We start from the raw sequence: 19,451 nt of genomic DNA, 5'->3' as shown, positions 1-19,451 counted from the left end.
TCTACAAAAATTAACTCTGGTTCTGAAAAAATACGTCTCTCAAAGAGATGGAAGGGAAAAGGCTACGAGGTTAAAAGGTGATTTGCTCTTAGTCGCCAGGTTTCTGCGTAAGGAAGAGTTAATTGATATTATACGGATTTTTAAAGTAGAGGCCAAATGTCTAACAGTACACAGCAACCGAATGTACAAGCTAGAAGAAAATTAAACTGAAATATACTATGTTGCTACTCTGTGACCCCAAACCACTTGGCTAACTGAAAGCTAACCTGTTGCCACCTTATGCAGTGTTTCCACAACAGAAATGTACTTGCTTTGTGCACATTATACTTACCTTTGCATTTGTTCTTATGTAGAAATATTTTTTCCCCATCACCAATTCAGTAATTCTGCTCCAGCAACCACTGAATTTCAATAATAAGAAGCATTGTTAATTCCCATTCCCCTGGTTTTAGACTGGTGAGTGTCAACTGAGCTTATAACCATTACAAGAACTGGAAAAAAAAGCTACAAAGACTTCTCTCAGAATAAATCAGATTTTGGAACAAAGGTTACTAACTCAGTATATGAATCACTACATAAATTCTGTGCTCTTATATCCTTATTTTATTCCGTTTTACTCTGTTATTCTGCTTTATTCTTGTTTTATATAATAATTCATTTTGGTCATGCAGTTTGTTGCTTGCATCCCTAAAGTCAAATTTAGTGCTGTTCAAAAAGTGATATGCTCAGTTCCAAAATCTTATAACCTAAGAAATGCACTCAGTTCAGAGTCTAATAACAGGACTTGGGGGGAGGGAGAGGGCAGGAGGGACTTTTCTGCACTGGGCAGAAGTAAATCAAAGCAAGTGTGATGCAGACAAAAACACACAAGTATGTAACAGTCTTTCAGAAGGACAAATAGTGTTCAAACTTGCTTCACTATTTGGTTTCTGTGACTGTCTAACCGAAAGAAGTGTTATCCAGAAATACCAACTAAGAACGTTTATTAGAGAATATAATTGGAAAAGAAGCTCAAGAAACATTTTAATGTTGTACTGGGGGACATGGTTGAGTGGGAAATATTGGTGGTAGGTGGACGGTGGGACAGGATGGTCTTGGAGGTTTTTTCCAACCTTGGTGATTTTATGATCCTCTGAAAGTAAATATCGATCTATGCTCTACTAATCACACCACAAATGAAGAACTATATCACATGGTCTGTATTTTCAATCAAAACTATTAGACATATTAAGTTTCTAATAGATTTTACACCACATTCGTGCACAACTGATACACAAAAATTACACTGCAAATACTTCCAAGATATCAATACAACTATTTGTTGCCAAGCAAAAACAAAAGCTAAGTTGACCAAATAAATTCTTTGCATCAAATTATGTTTTTAGTTCTACTCTCAAAACACAGAAGTAGCCGCTGAAAATGTAGCTGTCACATAGTGCTGAAGGATGCCTGACACTTTATATCAAAGAAAAATATCTCTGGGTTACTCCTACAAGGCTTCAATTTTTAATTTTAAGGTAAATCATAACATCAATATCATAGCACATTTTCTTCAGTACTTCTAATATTATAATATCTTCTAATAATTGCTGTCTTCTACCTTCCCGTTCACCTTCCCAGCCTTCTCCCTTGGGACTTAAAACCACATGGAACTCAATTTAAGGAACAGAAGATTGGGGAAATGTTTTCATTTGGGGACACGGTACCGTAAGTATTGGCTGGTAACAATGCCCATCATTCTGTTACTCACAGACAGGATAAATTATCCTTATGCTAAAGCAGTGACAAAAACCAGAGATCTTTGGCTAAGAAATCAAGTTAAGTAGGTGAAATGCATCAGATGGAATCTTAAAAAACAGCAAAGAAGTCTTCCACACCTTTAGAAAAATGCAAAAAGTACTGCACTTTCGCAATAGGTTTCTTACTGCTGCAGTGCAGGAAGTAATTCATTAAGCATTCCAGATTCTTTAGTGCACAAAGAACCATTGCAGGGGCTGGAGTCTCTGAGCACACTCAAAAGAATAAGTGAGAAATCCAATAGCACATTCTGCACAGGAAAAGCAGCCCCTGCCCCTTTCCCATTAGAGAGCAGCATGTGGCCCACAGTCCCCAAGTATGACAGGCAGCAGGACTCTCGCTCGTCCACTCCATCAATGTGCTAATACACTTTTGTACTTTAATGGATTTTCTTTTTGTTGGTTACTGTTGTATATGTTTCTACTAGTATATGTTAAAATAGAAATGAAATGGAAAGTATAAAGTACACCTCAATTTAAATTACATATAAAAATCCATCACGCTGGCATTGCCCCATTATGCAGAGGCAACCCTGCGCATTAACATTCATGAAAGCAGAGTTCATGAGTCACCTCGGGGCTTAAGCTCCCCATATAGGTAGAGACTGAGGCTATCGTGGCAATAATACCCTTGGTACTAGGATGGAGCATGCCATCTGCACTGCAAAGGGAGCTAGCAAATTGCCGGGGAGACATTAGCTGTAGCCCAGAAGGGTCAAAGTTGTGATGGTGGCAATAATGGCTGTAACAGCGTCTTTCAACCAGTTAGAGGAGTGCCAGCAGCACGAGCACTACGCAGGGTGGGAAGAAAAGTCATTTGCAAAAACAGAATTAAAATCAGAAGATGATCTTATGGCTTTTGTATTGCTATTTCCAAATTAAGCCATAAAAAGGAGCGTGAACTATTCCATTAATTCATACATGGTATTTTCATTCTTGTTTAGACAAAACAACAAGGGGTGAATTAATGGTACTCTGTTCTGACACAGCCGTGATTACAAAATGCTAATTTTAAATAATATTTATATTGCTAATTAAGGAAGAAGGGCCAAAGTTCTGAGCTCTAGCCGCAATCAGCACAGCCCCCTGCTCTGAATGTTACAAGTTCCCAGACGTGAGTTGTGCTGATTGCAGGCACTGCTAGGGACTCTTATTAGCCACCCAAACCATCCAATTTCCACTGCCCAATTTATAATAGATTATATTATGGCGCGCAAATCCTACCACCATGATGTAAACATTAATATTGAGAAGCGCAACAATAAAACTCATTCTCTATCAGCATAAAAAGTACCCGCAGATTTGAGAAATAAAAAATAAAGAAAGGCAATAAAGCTCTGAGCACTTCATCATGCTGACATGAGAAGAAAAGTGAGCTAATTGCATCGAAAAGAAACTAAGCAACCACTGCAAAGAGTGGGAAAAAGTCAAAGAAAACTCAGCAAAGAGGATACAAAAGACTTCCACAAACACATGCACGTGCTTTACAGATGTAAAGTTTCATTTGTTCCCCTCCTAACAGCAGACTGATAAACATTCAGAGGACACAAATAACCCATACAAGGAGCCCTTGAACATCCCATTACAGAGTTACCGCAGGCAGACATGGAGAAAAGCCCTTACCCTGATTGCATGGCTTGTACAATCCACTTGAGGGTTTGACCAATAATCTGTTAATCGATAACTAATCTCTCATACGTAGCTCCTGCCAACACATGAAAAGGACAGGCCTAGGCCCTCAGTTTAGTTTTACATTATGCTCTAATATCATATTGTTTCAGGATTGTAAATTGGCTCATAAATAAAACGCTCAATCTGTAATACTGAACAATCAGTTTGACTTTCTTTTGCATAGCATTTTGCTTGCATACCAGAGATTATAAACACCTGATCTTTTGCTAAGGTTTGGCACAAAGATTTACCTTTTAATTTCGAAGCAAAATTGTGAGTACTTGTATTATAAATGGCCCTGTGCATTTTGAATTACTCTGACAAGCGACTGACAGCATGTACATAAAGACACCTATGCTCCAAACGTTACACTGGTTGACTGTAGTTGTGGGCACTGATAAGTTTGGGGGCTGTCACCCAAGCAGAAACAATAATATTAATAATACAAAAAAAAAAAAAAAACAACTTTTAAATGCTTAAACAAAAAGCATGGAGAATGTGCTGATGTGGTATAATTTATTCCCATATGTAAAGAGGAACCAACAGCAGATGTTTAAATGAATAATGTACAGAGCTTAACAATTCATGCTGATGTGTCCTCACTTTTATCTTTTAGCACTTAAGGGGGGTGGTGACACTGTGACTTTAGCTGCATGAGTCAACTTAGCATTGTTTTTCCCCAACAAGAAGATATTGAAGCAGCATTCATAAAACACTGACTTACAGCACTGCAAAATAACCCACAAATTTCTTTCTTCTCCCACAAATAGGAGGAGTAGAAAAGAGCACATGGTTTTTGCAAGACAAGAACCTCTGTTTGCACGTTAGCTCGAATATGTCATACGATGAACAAAATCAATGCTGAAATACTCTAAAAATAAAAGCATTAAAATAGATTTATTTATATTCTAGATTAAAAATTCAATAACTATAGTCTATTCATTTATCATCTGATACTGTTTCAATGGTGTCAAATAGATGATGGTTTAGGCCATACTTTCTCTATTACATCATGAGAGATGTGGTCATAAGTTGAAAGCAAGAAAACTACCATCTTCACTTCCAGAATCAATGGAGATGACTTATTTAGCCCTAGGAAGGAAGAGAAAATCAAAAAGTTTCATGCAACGGAAGAGCAGATTGGCAGAGAGTATTTTATTCAGCGCTGGCGCACCAAACCTAAAAGATCAGTTAATTAACATTTCAGTTTTTAATGATTTAGGTAGGTACTGAGCTTTAGATATGTATTTATTGTGCCAAGTAATTAGAAATGGAATGGTTTGATAGCTGGTAAAAAAAAAGATCTTAAGAGAGGTATTGCCAAACTGGCCAAAAACCACAAACCCAGATATCTCGTTTTCAATTGACTTCTTTTAGAACAACTTAAACAAGTAATAGTATGTTACTAATATCACAGCAAAACTTAACATCTTATATTGGACCCGACTATCTCCAGAGGTCCCTTCCAACCCTTATGATTCTATGATATAAGTTTATATCCTCGTATACACAGTCGATCCCAGAAGTACAAATAAGAACAAACAAGGAAACAAATGGACAGCAGGACAAAATCAGAAAGGAAAAAATGAGGAGCAATTAGTAAAGGATGTAACTGAAAATGGAATAAACTCTAAGCACGTGAGTAATAGGAAGACAATGAATAAATGGGCTGGTATTGCACTCAGCAAAGAATGCTCCTGATAGATTACGTTCAGAAGGTGAGTGTACGTAACGTCCTACATCAATCTTGACCAAAATGTTAACTGCAAGCAGGGGATAGCACTATCAATATCCATGACAAAGGGGCAAGACCTCAGCTTTTTGCAGAGAAGCAAAAGGTTAGCAAGTACTTAGGTTGGAAATTTTAAATCCGCTACTACTGGTAACATTCATTCTAGAGTACTATAAACACAGACAAGACTTTTCAGAGCCATCAGTGGATCAAGAACTTTGCAGAAGGCAGGTAAAGCACTTGAAAACTGAAAAAGGTAACCACGGTATCTACCCCTAACAGAGTGAAAAAGCTGTCATCAAAGAATTACACAAGCATACCATTAGTGTTAATTCCCAGGAAAATACTGGAAACAATAAGCATCTAAAAGAAAGGAGATAAGTAACAGTTACTGTGTGCTTGTCAGTAGCAAATGTCCTTGTAGCACAGGTTGGCAGGCATCAGGGTTAAAGGAGGAACGCACAGTATCACAAATCTGTTTTAGTAAGGCTTTGGATAGTGTTTGACATGACTCTTTTCATAATATTATCTACATGAAAATACCACAGCAATAATGCACACATGCTTACAAAAATGTTCCCCAGAAAGCAGCTATTAATTGTTCATTGACAAAGTGGAAGGCTGCATCAAGGGATACTTTGTAGGTGTCTGTCCTAAATATGATCCCATTATAATTGATGACCTGGAAGGTCCCAGAGAGAACAAGCTTATTAAATCTGAAAACATCAAGCCATAAATGACTGTAGGCATATTGAAGGACAGGCTCAGAATGCAAATACATGGAGAAAAGTTGGTTTAGGCCTCAGTTCAAGGACTGTTGCAAATCACAAGCTGAAAGGAGTTAACTGTTTTAGTATAACCTGTGAGACAGGATTAGTGTAAAGCAGCCACTCTGGTAGAAACCTTCTTTGTGTACACCTGTCCTTACTGAGGAGGCCAAGGCCAACACTCCTCCATCTTTTCTGAGTTAGAAGTTTATTTGAACACTCTTGGTGAAAAATAGTCTGCCAGCCCAATTCCCAGCACCTACCCCTTGTTCATTTATGTGGACTGCACGGTCCTTAAATAAATGGAAAAGAGGCAGTCATCACCTGCATTTTATAGGCATTTTATAGGAAAAGGTCTATATTATTCACAAAACCATCCTTCCACTTGCCCAGAACCAGGAGGGCTTCAACCAGACACTGTGCTGAGTTTTGGATATCCCTTTTTTTAATGTAAGAAATACCAAACGGACCATAAATCTCAAAAATCAGAAATGCAAGACAGGACTGAGAAAATTCCATTCATTTGGTTTAAAGAGCAGGAGATAAAGGGAGAATTGTGATATCAGATTGCTGAGAGAAGGAAGGTGGCTACCTGTTCTTCATATCAACGATGGTTAGACTGAGAAATAATAGCCTGAAAATACAAAGCTCAGTTCCACCCTTCCCACAGCCTCACACATAGGCTCCCACCACCTCCCTTAGGTCAGCACTGGCAATTACGTGGCTGCAGGTGAGCTAAGTGAAAACTTATAATGAAAAAAATGATTAGATCATGGCCTGTAGGTGTAAGTTTAAGCTGGCTGTCAAACTGAAGGTTCAGGGCAGACAGGAGGAAAAATTTCTTGGAGGATAATGAAGCATCAGAATTGACTGCCTGGGAAGATTAGGGAGTATCCATTACTGGAGGTCTCAAAGTACACTTTACACAAATATTCATCAGAAATGTCTTAAGTATAGCTGCTCCTTTCTTTGGACAGAGAAATAAATCAAAAGAGTCTAAGTCCCTTCCAGTGTTGAGAACTCTGTGTTTCTGTCGTGATTAGTAAATTGGAAAGTGATTTCATCCCAAGCAACCCCCTCGCTTAAAGACGCATTTAACACTGCTAGTATTTCATCAATCAAAATGTCAAAAGGACTAATTATGTTCCTCCAAAGAGGATTTCTCTTTCACTTCAGTCTGTTACAAGCAAGCTGTGAAACGCATTGCTGGTAGATACCATGGAGGAAAAGATCTTCAGGAAATTCAGAACCGAGTGATGTATCAGATAGCAAAGTGAAATATAGCAAGCAATATAAATTGGAAAGGGATAAAAAGCTTCATATTATGAAACGCAAGGCATTTAATGCTTAAATAGGTGAAAAAGCTCATGTGGAAAACATGCCTTTTTGGACAGCTCATGTGTGTCCTCATTACCTGCTTTCCTGCCTTTCAACTTTTATTTGAACATCAGATAATAATCGAGGTCATACACATCGTTTGGATGGAAATTTTCTGAGATGAAGTATTTGGGAATTCAATCTAATTGTTTACATGGAGATTCCTGAAAGTTCCTGCAGCGTGTCAGAAGTTGCAAATTAGCTTTATATAACCAGGGGAAGTACTGTGACTCAGGTAGTATTGTCTTATTTCAAAAACATGCAGCAACAGAGGAAAAGTTGACCTTAAGCAAAAGAAGATGATGTTTGCACTGGATGTAACTTAGTTGGAATAAAAGGTAAGCTAAGGCAGTTTGAAAATAACTACATACAGAATGAGAATGCACAGTAAGGGTTGCCTGCATGGAGAATGTGGTAAAGCTCATGAGAAAATAATGGATCTATACAACTGTTCTGCTTACCTACCAGAGATATATCATAGAACAACCCAGGTTGGAAGGGACCTTGAAAGAGATTGTTGTTTATTTTAATGTAACAGTTTTCTCCTTGACATTCAAGCTTAAACCAAGCGTCCTCCAAAGGGAGAAGGTAAATCCTGGCTGACCACTTCACATTCTGTCAATAGAGCAGGTCAGAAAGCCCAACACAACAACAACAGGCTTATGGTGGAGAACACTGCATTGCCGTGGGCAAGGAGGAACAGTCGATAGGCAAATATAAAGCCAAGCTGCTGAAAAATCAGATTGCAGCTTTTTAAGAACCTAAATGAAAACCTAGACTGTCACATCAACAAGGAAAACCACGTGACTTAAAGTTACGTCATGCTTTTGGTGGATTTGCTCCTTTTCATGTCATCAGTATCTATGAGACACACATTCCCAACTATACATTATGAAGGAATAATTGTGTAATTATCAAATTTACACTTATTTACGTAACTTCAGTTCATGTTCATATTCAAAACCAGCATTTCCTCCTTTTCAAATGACTACAGGGAATAAACAGAGCTCTCAACAGATATGCGTTACAGAATCCTAAATATATCTATGGGGGAAAGAAAAGGTAACAAAAGGATTCCTACAAGTAGCATGCCGTGATGGAGATGATTAATTTCTATGTCAAAAAAAAAATCCAGAAGTGTTTTTGAGCCTATCCTACCCGCCAGTTCTAAACTTATAGCTGGGTGGTTTAACTCGGTAGTGTACTATACGGAACTGTAACACTTCCATGTGGTGGATGGAAAGGCAGATGATAACTGACTCCTAAATGCAATACCTATGAGAAGAACTCCACTTCTGTAACAGACTGTGTTTTTAACTACTAATTGAAATTAATGCTACAATGCAAAGCCATCACAAGTTAAGAAATAAAAATACATGCTATTATCCACAGCTGGTGCAGAAATAGAAACAAAAGAAAATGGAAGCAGTTAATGGAGTTGTAAGAAAAGTACAGCTCTAAAATAGCATAAATGTAGAGCATGCTACTTTTTCTTTACCAGACTATCTTGTAGTATACTATGAAATAAGAGATAAGAATAGCAATGAGTAACTATTGTCAGATATACAAACACATGGAGATCAGTGAACATACAGGTGAGACAGAGGAATTTAATTACCATTGGTGTGCTGCTGCTGAAGTATGACTCTGAATGATGCACTTTGTCTGATTTTCTGTAAAATGCCCTTTAGCATTAAGATATCTCCATGCTTACACAGCTCTATTACAAAATACATCTGCTAATGTTAATAAAAAGGCAGTTTAATGGTTTTGTGATTTCTGAGTTTAGAGGTTCTTTTAATATAATGACAATACATAAAATGGCTTTGGTCCAACTGCAGTGATGACTCAGAACCACAACACAGTTAGTATTTTATGAACTCAGAGCAAAAGACAATTAACCTGCTCAAAATATTGTCAATGAGTACTACAGCTCTCAAGCATGAGTTTTTAAAAACGTATACTAATACTACTAGTTCACAACAAAGACTATGTATTTAGCTTTACCTATTGAATGGTCCTTATTTCAATCCATCAGTTCTCACCCTTTTACCTTTCCAATTTTCTCCCCCCATCCCACCTGGAGAGAAAGACCAAGTGTTTGTGTGAGACTGAGCTGCCTGCTAGGGTTAAACCACAGTAGCATGTGACTGACATCATACATCAATCCCTTGGTAGGCAAGTCAACAAATAAACAATATCCAGAAAAGACTGAGCAAGTAATTTACTGAACATAGGACAATCTGTCCATCCCCAGAAATCATTACCACATTGTATCTGATATGAATTTAACTTCAGCCTTTTCCCTTTACAGTTAGCTAGACTTAAATGTTTAGAATAACTTATCATTTTATGGCCTATCAACATAACATACATTAAGCCATTACTTACTGATCTCTCATAGGATAAGCAGGCCCTTTGGAGTACACTTTTCACCATCATTTATATGGTGGCAAAAATGCATAACTACTGGGTGTGCAAGATAAACCTTCTCTATGAACTGGCAATCTTCAGAGTGAGACCATGGACATCACTGCAAACTGCTACACCATTTCAAAGCATTATATAACTCATCCCATTTGAGATAAAAAGGCAGTGCTACATCTCCCTAAAAATAAAGGTTTGGAATGTTCAGTATTTTAAGGTAATTTTTTTTTTGACACATCTTCCAATTAGTAAATTCTCAAAAATGGTGAAAGGCTTCTGCTGTAGAATTCCCATCGCACCTCCAGAATTTCTTGGAAGCCAGAACTTTCTATAACCATTGAAAGCGATGGCAAGTTGTCACTACATGCAAGAGTTTGAAGAAATATTCTCTGTACAAGAGATCTTACTTTGTTACATAACACTTAGAAGGATTCATTGGGGAAATACAGTCCTTGCTTTACTTCAGTGAAACTACTGCTAATAACTGTAGAATATGTAGAAATACCTACTGTAAAATACAAACCTCAAAAATACAGACTGAAAAAAGTCCAGTTCCAGTTGGCTTATCTCCCCTATGAAGGGACTTGTCTCCCTCTGAAGTTGTCCGCAGGGTCTGTAGCATCACCAGTGACTTGGCTGGATGCCTCTGCTAACACACCTCCACAACACATGGGATCTTTGTTGCAATGGGGGCAAAAAAAAACCCCAAAGCTGATAGGTTTAATTGAGTCCAAGCACAAGGTACATTTTGTAATCTTCCCCTCACTGTTTTCAGCCATCTGTTCAGGCTTATACAGGCTCTGCCCAAATTAAATAAAAGCAGAGACCGAGAAGAACATGTCCACTACTTGAAGAACTGGAACAAACCTGAGAGAGGAGTGGGCCGGAGGAACACCAGCACCTTGTGTTCTAGCCACACCGACAAGGATATAGATGGCATGGCATACTGGTTTGGGTGTCAGACCTACAAAAACAAGTACACAGTCAGAAATTATACTTCAGCTTGTCTATCTACAGCACAAAACTGAAATAGATTTTTTTTTTCCCCTTCAAAACAAATGGTATACAATATATTTTTAGCGGATTTCAGAATACTTCATTAAACCTGAGAAGTCGTGGAATCAGTGCAAAATAAAACATAAATTTTGCTTCTAACTAGCACCGTGTGAATGTATACTTCAGCAATGCTGCCACTGTGCTGATAATGAGAGCAAGTGTTTCTGGGTACTCTTGTAAATCCATTGGAGAGCTGCGAATTTCCACATGATTCCTCAAAGTCTACTTCTCTCTAAAGTAGAGTCTACTTTACTGCATAAAGCCTCAAAGGAAGCTAAAAAGCACTCAAGAAAGCATGCTTATCTAAACATTTTCAGGCAAGAAGGCCACAGCTCAATTCCTCCATAATGGAAGACCAAGAAAAGGCAATACCTGAAAGCATCAGGGATTAATTGGAGAACTATTCACTATTTTTAACTGTAGGAATACCATCAAGTAAAAGATGTCCACCTAAAAAGAGAGTCCTTATATTCCAGTCTGACGATATTAGCACTCTTTTTCCAACCACCTAAGACATTTTTACATGTCATTTGATATGGCTATTACAATCTTCAATTCTCTGAAATTTAGCAGAAAAAAAGATGTGACAACTAACATAAATAAGGGGTAAGATTAATGATACAGAATGTATTTTTGTTCTTTTGAAGATGTTCTACATAAAAAAAATATTTTAAAATCTTTGTTTTCTTTTTCAAAAAGGGAGGGGGTTATTTTTCCAGCAAATTCTCTTCCCTAAATCCTGTAACTACTTATCTATGACAAATGTGCATTTTATACAATTAGAAGCTATACAGAAGGAGCAGACAAATCCTTCCCTTCTTTTTAATAAGCAGGGACAGTACCATACACATACGATACAAAGAGAGAAACAGCAAAGGAAGAAATGTTACACAGAATCACACAGAATCGCAGCTTAATGCGACAGCTTCAGGCACCTCGAAGCATTTCCCTATCACACTTGCTTTCTTTTTCCACTGTGAATTAACCGTGTGATCAAAAAGCAATGTGAAGTTATTTTTCTTCTCCAGTCCTGAAGTATTCGTAAGTGCTTTTGAGCAAAGTTCAAATGGTAAGGGATCCAAAAGGAATGTGAGCTCACATTGATATATGTAGTTGTTACTGGTCAAGGCAGAGACACTAATGGGCACGTTGTCGGGAATAAAGAGTGGTCACACACCAGGAATTCCCAATTTTCTGGTGCTGAAAGGCAGGAGTTACTTGGCCCTTAATCTAACATCCTGAATCTGCTTTTATTTCAATGCTATGGTTTTTAGCATCTACGATACTCAAACTTGATTAAAAATAAATAACTAACAGAAGGCTGGGTTTTAAGCCTTACTGATTGCTCATTTCTAGTTTTGCAATACCTGCTTCTAATCTGAGTCAGAAATTAATTATTCTCTCAGGCATAACACCACCTTTGGGATCTGAGAAGTTACACCATCCTCCTGCTAGAATTTTCGTCATAAGATAAACCGAGATAATGCCACTTATAACATACTTAATGCTGTAAAACATTAATACACGAGAAATCTTTTGTACAGGAAGGTGAGCACTGCAAGAGCTTCAAATTAATACTGTGGTCTCCTCCTGCAACTTTACATGTAAAAGAGTGGCACCAAGAACACACAAAGGCAGGGCCAGGCCCCCAGTGCAGCTGGCAGTGCGTGCACGCAAAAGCAAGATGACGGTGTCTGCCTACACATAGCTTACAAAAACAAAGCACTACAAGCATTTTCACATCATATAAGTTTACCCAACATCTGACAGTGCACCATTCCTTCAAAAGGCCAGAACCAAACCTTGCCTCTGACAAAAAATTAAATGCTCAGTGTAGAAGACCTTCATATCCAAACAAAAACAGTTGATCCTGTTAGTAAATACATAACTATTCATGAGGAATATGTGTTTACTATCAGTTTAAATGAAATTATTTCCCAGTGCAAAAAGTTAATTTCAGGGAATCGTATGATAATACCCTAGGAATCATAGAATGGCCTGGGTTGAAAAGTACCTCAAAGATCATCCAGTTCCAACCCCCTGCTGTGGGCAGGGTCGCCAACCACTAGGACCAGGCTGCCACATCCAGCCTGAATGTGGAGGGGTAGTTCCCCACAGACACGTGGAACACTCCTACAAAACACACAGAAAATGTTTTAGAAAGCAGAGGAGGCACTACTAGAAGAGAAAATATCTGGAAAGCGCAAAGAAAACTCTAAGAAAGCAGCGGGAATGCCTGGAAAGCACAAGGAGGTTTTTCTAAAATGCATAAAATTAAATACCAAATACAGAGGGCAGAGAGAACAGCCTGCAGAGCCCCTGGAGAATTACTGCCCAGAAGGGAGATTTTTCAGAAAATACAAGAAAGAACATAAAAACCCAGGAGGAATGTTCCTGGGAAGGGGACAAGGAGAATTACTGGATAGTATAGAGAAATTCCTGGAAATCAAAGTGGGAATTTCTAGAAAAGACACTGGAAATTGTTGGAACTCATGGGAGAAAGTTGCTGTGAAGCACTGGGACAATTACTAGAAAGCAGACAGGAAATAATCCTAAAAAGCAATGGGGAAATTACATGGAAGGCAGGAGTGGGGATCCCTAGAAATTGTAAGTAAGCTGAGGGGTGAATTCCTTGAAAGAAGGGCAGGAATTTTATAGGAGCATATGGAGAATTACTTAGAGACTCACAGAGCAGGCTCTTTCCCATAAAGCATTACAGTATTACTTTAAAGACTGCATGCATTTTTGTCTGTAAATAGACCAGAAGTGCTGGGATACATTATCACTCCTTACCTCAATCACAGTACGGACCAGCTACATAAAGAAAATAAGGCAGAAGTTAAGGAAGGCCTTCATTCATTTGGCTGCATACTATGCAACGTTGAAGACCTCCTTAATTCCTTGAGGGGAATGACTCAAGGGCTGTCCTGCAGCTGAGCACCTGGGAACAAAAAGGACAAAGGGCACATCCCTTCCCGAACAAATGCCATACAAGGAAGATATGTCTTCCCATACATGACAGACTGCAATCTGAAGATCTCTTCCTTAATTTAAATACCTAGAAGTATCATGATGTAGCACTGACTATGAAATACTTGAAGTATTTTTTCCATTTGCCCTAAATATTCCTTTCCTTCAGGGCTTTGGAAATGTTTATTGAGAATTACTTCCCCATGGACATACCTTAGAAAAACCAAGGACAGAGCTTCATTAAACTATTTTAACGTGCTGCAATAAATAGGTATATTTTTTGGTACAGAAGTACAGCCCATGCTAACTTCTATCCACGCTCCTCCTTTCTTCTTGGTTATAGTTAACAGTACTGTATTATCCCTTAATTATATTGAGGATGTGTAGAAGTTACAGAGGACTAATTTATTAAAAGAAATAACACAAACTACTGCAGTTAATACTTAATTACTTGTTACAAGTAACTGTTAATAGTTATTAGCATAAATATCTCTGGCTTTCATTAAATGGTAGCTCCTATTTGAGATTTTAAAACACTGAAATGGGAGTATTTGGAGTAACGCAAGTAACAGTCGCATGGGATTCCCATTGGTTTTCATTGGGATGAAAAAAAAACAACAATCAAACTCAGCTCCAAATTAAATGGTCTCATCAAGTGGAAAAACAAACAAAAATCCTACCACACCAGAGGGTCTGCTGGGGAGAGTTGGAGCCTGAAGGGTAAGGTTCCAATGTCAAGAAAAAGCCTTCATAGCGAACACAGACGTCTGCAGTATATAGCCTACTGTGAACAAGCTACATGTCTGTTCTGCACAAGTCTAATGTCTTTATCCCTGGTATGGAGACAGAACTCCCAGAGACAATATCAGAGATGGAAAAATCAACTGCAGGATTTGATCTTACATTTCAGTAGCTTATTTTATTTACTGCCACTTACAGAAAGTACTCTAGAGTATGTCCAATTAGTCCACCCACCGATACACCACAGTATGTTATTGGTTTACACTGACTAAAGTCAGCACAAAACACTGTGAACAAAGCAAATCTAGTGACAAGCTGTTGGAACCTTGAAGCATCTCAGACTGACCGTAAGACAATCAAAAGCCAACTACCATGAGCACTTGGCACAACAACCTCGAGCATTCCTTCTGAGCACACAGACCGATACAGGGCAATTTTAGCAACTGGTCAGAGATAAGCACTATCCAAGCAGCAAGCTGTTGTGAAGAGGTGGCAAAAGTCACTGTACCTTTCTTCCTTTGGTGACTTCTGAAGGTCCTATAGCAGAGCCATAGATGCAATGAAATAAATTCTGAAATCATTTGCGCTGAGATGTTGATGGCAGAGCCAGTGAAGTCAATGACATCACTCTGTATTTACACCCAGGTCAGTGGGATCAGAATCAAATGCAACGTGATTAAAATCAACAGAGCACATTATCTGCAGATATCACTGCCCCCAAAAAATGCAATAAGTCTCAGGCATGCTATTACCAGATTACACGATTTCACTGTCAGGTTGACAAGTTTGAGGAGCAACTGCAAACTGTGAAGGATTTAATTTTCCACAGGCAAAGGTTCCTTTCTTTCAATTAAAAGAACAAGACTATCACAAGACTATCGTTTCTTCAAAGTTAAAAACTAAGTTTGTGTTGTGCCTGTAAAGTGCTAGACAGAAGCATTCTCACCCTGTATTTTACCAAAACAATTACTTTTAGAGGGAATGCGAAGAACGTAGAAGTTTAATTTTGCTTAAAATTCACAGTGCTTTCATGCAACACCACCAGAGATCATAGCACTGTTAATACCATCGTTACAGTAGAGGTAACACTTCAGTGTGACTCTGCAAATTGTAGAAGTGGCTACCGTGATACCGGTGATAGTATGCTTTGAAAGCACATTTGTTCTTCTTAGTCCAAGGAGAAGTCTGTATTAGTATGAATGAATGGGATTATAACAATCCTGGTTCTGAATACTTCTGAACGTAAACTAATGTGTTATGGTATCAACATGGCACTTCCAGGTATCCAACAAAGACCCTTCAGATCTCTATCACCCACATCAAAAGATATTAACCAACATACTCACTGTACAAACTAAACATCGGACTCTGTTATACGATCCACTTAGTTAGATGGCCACAACAAAACCACTAATCTGAAGCCATCCCAGGCAGCCTGCAAGGCTTCCAAGTCAGATCTGAAAGTCCTGTCAGCAAAACGTATTCAGGCTCCACCAAAACTACCAGCCAGCAAGATCCAATTAAATAGCCACTATTGATACGTTTGAGAAAATCAGAGAACTATATCAGATATACAGATAAGCCTGAGGGACTGGGAAACAATGAATGAAAGGCATGGGAAAACCTCGATGTCTGGCAGCCAAGAACAACACAACAGCTCAGGCAAGCAAAATGTAATTAATTGTTGCCTGCTGAGTTGTGTTTAAAATTCCTTCCTGTACTCAGCAACTAGAACACCCAACCTGAAGCTGTAACTGAAAAATGTCTCAGCACTAAATACACACATCGCAAGCCATTCCATTTGACATCATAGCACTCATATATATTGCCAGGCAGTTATCAGCACACAAGTATGCAGGAATGACATAATATTTTGTTTCTACTGGCAAAAATAATCCAAGCCTTTAAATAAGGCAATCTACGTTAAGTTGTAACAATCATTGTAGACATTTACAGAAAACCCAGCAATTGATACTTTAGGTGAATATGAATAAAACATGGTTTTTAGATTAGAAAAACCCTCTGAGGGTAACCATCACGATACACACGTTTGCACAAACATGCACGTAAATGTGCACGATTGCATATACATTGTGAGTGCATGTACCTCTCAGTGGTGTGGTATTCTTAATTTCTTTGATATTTTCAAATGCAACGTGCTTTGAATCTGTCATATTGCGTAGCTGTCTGACTGCCCAAGGACCACATTACAGGGGAGAAAAATCAGAAGCTTCCACAAGCCTTTGCTGTAGCTTCTTAGGTCAAGTTCTAACATGCTATAGAGCTGTGCTTAAAGCTAGCTTTTGATGTCCTTAGATGCCTTGTATGTAACGTTACTGACCACACTTCTCTTAATAAGAAAATGAAAGATTTTTTCACCTATCTTTTCCTGTAATTATTTGTAAAAGGCTTCTTCAGCTTTTCCCTCAGCACGTCAATACAGCTCTTCCATACGCTACTTCACCCCCTCAGCTGGGATCACAATCCCATAGCTCTTGTCCAGGCTGAATTCCATCTGAAGTGCACTGCAATGAGAACCAAAACCCTAAATCCAAAGAACACAGAACTGCTTTGCCTAAAATAATCAAACAGTAAGACAGACATCCCTTCGACAAACGTGCCTGACTGCATTCACACACAACTTCACTGAAGAAAAACACACCAAAATATTTTATCTCCTACTCCAGTGCATTATTTGATGCATGTCCTCATGTTGCTATTTATTAAATGAATGCACAAATAAATAATACTAAATTAATTTTCATCTTTCTTTTCGTTCAAATATTTCACAACTTAAGCCTACCTTATTACAAGGCTCTTCTGGAGACTTAAATAGTATTAAAATACTATCTTCAATTTAAAGGGCAAAATACCTGGAAAATTAAGGTCACATAATGTTACAAAACCTAATGGAGTATGGATTTCTGCTTGAAATACTTCAACCAGAAATCTCAGTAATCTTAAATCTGTCTCTTCCAGACATAATAAGTTTTAAAGGTTTGAATGAGTTTCAGAGTATGTTTTGTGCACCCTCTAACACTGAACAGGGTGAAAAGTACTGCATTCAGAACAGTAAGTTGCCATAGGAAAGACCAACCCCTCACAACAAAGGCACTGTCAGAGAGTATTAGAAATAGATAACTGCACTAAAATATTTTGAACCAGTAAATAACAATTTTCTTGCACTACATTAATGTTCAAATACACATAAACACCAGACTAATAATAAGTGAAGAGGTTATAAACCAAAGGTTGTGGCAACGCTTAGAAGATGCGCAGTCATATCCCAGAAAGCTGCATCTGACCATTATCACAAGCATATTTACACCTCTGTTCTTCCACCATTTGTCTAGAAGTAAAGGCAGTCCACTATTAAATAACTGGAGATGCCAGACATGGGGAAAGTAATTTCCAGCCAGGACTTGTTCAGCTGCACAGCAGAACTCCCACCTGTCTAATTCCAGCTGTCCATACAACAGGAAGCAATCAAAAAATAGTTCTTGACTAATCTGAGTCACTGAAAAGATGAAATCTGCCTAAGTATTTATACAGGTTACCTTTACAATTCTCCTGAAACCTACAGGCAAACTTTAACCCATCCTTTAGAGGCTCTTTGAGCTTAGCAACCTCCGGTAGACTCTGTTGTACACACGATACATTTAAATGCAATATAGTCTTAGGCATGAAATCTCTAAGAAAAAAAGGAAAAGAAAACTATGTTAAGCAAAACTTTGAAAGAATGCTACCAGTAAGACCTAGCTTGATGACTGTTTGATGAAAAACAAAATCAAAACATTGCAGCTTCTTTCCAGGAAACATCTGGATAGCCTACCACATAAAGCAATAGAATTGCAGCCACAAGACCCCTCTTCATTACGTGCTGTGTTCACGTGGAACTTGTTTCTATCCTTTGTACAGGGTTTATAACTGCTTCAAGCTAGGGCCCTGCTATCTATTTGACACTAGTCTATTGCTCTATAGTCCAGTGGAAATGTAGAGTACTTTATTCATTTCACTCTCCATTGACTAAGTTGAAAAGGATAGCATCACATATTTCTGGATACCTTTCTGTCAACGGTTTGCAAGCTGGTTCGGCCCAGTTCCATGAGTAGTGGGGCTGAACTACAGCATGAACACTGAGCTCTGCACCATTATTGCCTTTGGTCGAGAGCTCTCATGAGCTGACTTACACACAGACTGCTGGTCCATATTTTTTTTTTAAGTATTAATATCATTTCTCAGTTGCATTCCCCAGCATTGATGAGAGATCATTATAACTGCATAAAACAACAACAAATCTTCAAAAACCAGAATGTAACACAAAAGCCTGCCCAACAGAGTGATGAAAAACCATTGCACCCATGTCTGTAGAACCCTGGTATTACATTGGCTGCTATGAGAAGTCTGATATGTGAAGCTGAAACAGATAAGTCAATACATGTAACACAATAATCCGGGTATGTAACAAGAACTCCAGCACAGAAAGCCAAATGCATCATCATTCTATCTTTACATGTGGAATAACTACAAAACCATGAATTTTGGTTGCTTGCTCAGGTTAGAACAACTGCATCAAAATTGTGCTTTAACACATTAGGAACAATATACTGAATTTCATGCCAAACTTGTATGGTAATTAGGAGCATGGATGAAATTACATTTAAATTTTTTTAGCAGTTATTTCACTCTTAAGGCCAAGGAGGCAAATTGCAGTTGCTTAGATACTTTGTGCAAAAAACATGAGTGTAAACCCAGCAAATAATTGTAAATATCTAAAAAAATATAAGCTACAATTCTAGCAATGAGTTACAAATGCACATAATCTATTTGGTAAACAAGTTATTTTCAGTCATGTCTACTGCATCATTTATTTCACCCACAAGGTGGCATTTTTATTCTACATTTTCATTAGTA

The sequence above is a fragment of the Gallus gallus genome, chromosome 5 (assembly GCF_016699485.2).
Source record: "Gallus gallus isolate bGalGal1 chromosome 5, bGalGal1.mat.broiler.GRCg7b, whole genome shotgun sequence".
NCBI classification, from domain to species: domain Eukaryota; kingdom Metazoa; phylum Chordata; class Aves; order Galliformes; family Phasianidae; genus Gallus; species Gallus gallus.
This window is presented reverse-complemented; position numbering follows the sequence as displayed.